Genomic DNA, 3,422 nt, shown 5'->3' on the forward strand with positions numbered 1-3,422 from the left:
TAATGAATCAGGCAACCCCTGTGAAAGGGTCGTTCAACCCCCAAAAGGGTCACGACCCACAGGTTGAGAACCGCTGCCTTATAAAAATACAAAATTAAACAAACACATTCACCGCCATTGAGCCCATTCCACCGCACAGTGACTTTGTGGGACAGAGGAGGACTGCCCTGTGGGTTTCTGAGGCGATCAGTCTTCTTGGAAGCAGAGCCTCATCTTCTCTCTTGTGGGGCAACTGAGGTTTTCAAACTGCTGACTTTGTATCAACAGCACAATGGATAGCCCACTACACCACGAGCAACACCTGAAAGGATACAATTGCTTTCAAGTAATTTAAATGCATCCCAGAAGAGAACTCAAGGATATTTATAGGAATGTCAAAATATCTAGCACTGAAAAAAGGTAAAATACAGATCTGTCACCTAATTAAAAATTACCAAGCAGGCAAAGTAGAAACCATAAGAAGACAATACCAATTAGAATTAACCGGGAAATCACTCAGAATTAGTAGATAACATTATGTGTTAACATAGTTGTTTTTCATATTTGAAGAAATTAGAGGAAGGCTTGAGCATGTTAAGCAGAAGTATAAAAGCTATAAAAACATTCAAATTGAACTTCTACAGATGAACATTAGTGTCTAAGATGAAAAATGTACTGGATGGGATGTCAGAATAGACATTACAGAAGAAAACTTGAGTGACCTTCAAGACCTAGCAGTACAAACTATCTAAAATTAAACATTGGAAAGATGAACTGAGAAAAAATCAGTGATCTGTGAAATAGCTGTGCATACATATAATTGGAGGCCCTAGAGGAAAGAAGAAATTGGGGTGGGGTGGAGTGGGGCGCTCAGAAAATACATTTGAAGAAACATGGACTGGGCAGTTTCCAAGTTTGATGAAAACTATACAATTTCAGATCTAAGACATTCAACAAATCCCAAGCACCCGAAACATGAAGAAATATGCACCAGGCGCCATATTGCTTTAAACCAGGGCTAAAAGGAAACTTTAAAATTAGTCAGACAGAAAAAGACTCCTGATGTGCAAAAGAACAAAAACAAGGACGAGAGACTTCTTGTCGGGAGCCGTGTAAGCTCGGGAGCCATGGAGCAGCTTCTTGCAAAAGGTGTCAGGTGCACACCAGCCTGTCCTCAAGGGAGACATCTTTTAATACAAGCAAAATAAAGGGCTCCAAACGCTCAAACAAGCATTATCAGCACACAACACTGCAAGAAATGTTAGAGGAAGGCCTTCAGTCCAGAAGAGGATGGCATCACCTGGAAACTTGTAGCTGCCCAAAGGAATGGTGATCGCAGAAATAACGACACGAGGGCATAAATATAAAGTCAGACTGCTGCAACCAAGACTGGTATGCCTCGCTCTAGCCGCCACTGCCCCCTTGGGATTCCCAGTCATCATCCTGCGCATTCTCCCCGTCTCCTCCTCCGTTTCTGTAACATTCCCCTTGTCTGCTTCCAGTTCTTCATGGCTGCCTTTCTTGGTGTATTCTCCTACTTTGGTAGAGTGCATCTGCCAGTGGCTTCTGTAATACAGGGGGTAATTTTTAAAGACCTTTCATACTTGCACGTATAAAAATATCTTTATTTCACTCTCATACTCGATTAATAGTTTGGCAAGGCACAGAATTCCAAGGTACCAGACATTATTTTCCTTCAGAATTTGGAATTCCACAGTGTTCTGATGATTTCCATGTTGCTTTTGAGAAATCATTTTCTTCCCTGATCCTTCATCGTCCCCTCTGAAATTTTCATTTGTTTCAGTATTTCTGAGATAATCATAGTTATTTGTGTCAATATTTGTCCTCACCCATCGAGATTACAGATGGGTATCTTTTTCCATAAAGGCATAGATACTATTTTAGACTTTGTCGTCCACATATAGTCCCTGCTTCATGTTCATTTTCTTTGTTGTTTTTATCTTCTCTCCAGTCCTTTGAAAATGTAAAACTATTCTTAGTTTGAGGACTGCACGAAAGTACTCTGAGTCGGTAGAAAAGCAGTCAGTCCTGGGCCTTGGCAGCTGTAGTCCCAGCAAGGTGGCATTTGCATTCCTGGCTTTGCATTCCTCCAGGAACCACTATAAGGGGCTGGTGTGCTTCTTCCATGTGGGCTTTGTTGCTTCTCAGCTGGATGGCCGCTTGTTTACCTTCAAGCCTTTAGGACTCCAAATGCTATATCTTTTGATAGCCGGGCACCATCAGCTTTCTTCACCACATTTGCTCATGCACCCACTTTGTCTGTGGTGTGGGCTGTTGACCTGTGTGCCCCCCACCCCCCGGCAGCTGGAGCCCAGTACTAAGCCAGAAGATTGGCTGTGTTCTGCCAAGGAGCTCAGTCGGCACTTTGAGGGCTGCCCTGCAGACCTGGTAGTGTGATGGAGCTCCCCGTGTGACTGGCCTCTGCGATGTGGATGAGGACATGCAGGCCCAGCTCCTCCTAGCTGCTCTGGACATTGCTACACATGTTTTGAAAGCAGGGGGCTGCTTTGTGGCCTAGATCTTCCGAGGCCGTGATGCGATGCAATGCTGCTCTACAGCCAGCTGCGGGTCTTCATCTCTAATGTGGTGTGTGCCAAGCCCAGGAGCAGCCGCAGCTCCAGCATTGAGGCAGGCCTTCGCTGTCTGTCAGAGTTATGACCCTCCTGAGGGGTTCACACCAGACCCCTGTTGGACCACACTTGCGACCCAGATTTCAACCAGCTGGGTGGCCACACCCGTATCATCACGCCATTTGTGGCCTGTGATTCCGACCGCAGTTACCCACTGGATCTTGAGGACGGCTTCACCCACGCAGCCTCCCATCTCTGCCCCGTGCCAGGAGGCCTGAAGAAGAAGGGGCAGCTGGCCAAGGAGAGTCGCCCCCATGAGGCCCCTGTCAGCACAGTGGACGTGTTGCCCACGGCCCTGGCTGACCCACCATGCCACACCCTGCTGGCCTCTGAGGGGGAAGACAGTGACATGAGCTGTTCCCCTTCACGCGTTAAGCTGGTTGCACTCAGAACCCGTTTGCTGTCAGGAGAGCCAGAGTCGGCATGGATGAACTTGTTTCCCGACACCTTCCTCTCATCCACACGTGCCTTGAAGCCCGAGTGGGAATCTACAACTACCATGTCAACAACAAAGACACATGGGCGGAGTGTCTGCACGATGGTGGGAATTCTAGGGTGAGGGCTTGCCTCTGCTCTGGATAAACCTTTCCAGGTATGTCCTAATCGTGTCCAGAATTTACCCCTAAAGTAGGGCTTCTGAACCAGCATGGAAATCAGGTATTCCACTGGTACAGATAGGAGGTGGAAACACAGGGAATCCAGGGCGGATGGTTCCTTCTGGACCAGTGGTGAGGTTGATGATGCCAGGAGGGTGAGGTGGAAAGGGGGAACCGATTACAAGGATTATAACTT

The 3,422-nt window shown here is 47.0% G+C and overlaps 1 pseudogene; it reads left to right on the forward strand.

The window, feature by feature from the left end:
* The window catches only part of LOC101644078, a 10,045-nt pseudogene extending 6,856 nt beyond the window's left edge, over window positions 1-3,189 (forward strand).
* Window positions 3,190-3,422: the final 233 nt, after the last annotated feature.

Source organism: Echinops telfairi, unplaced genomic scaffold (assembly GCF_000313985.2).
Source record: "Echinops telfairi isolate 266 unplaced genomic scaffold, ASM31398v2 ScPeMD7_22;HRSCAF=79, whole genome shotgun sequence".
Classification (NCBI taxonomy): Eukaryota; Metazoa; Chordata; class Mammalia; order Afrosoricida; family Tenrecidae; genus Echinops; species Echinops telfairi.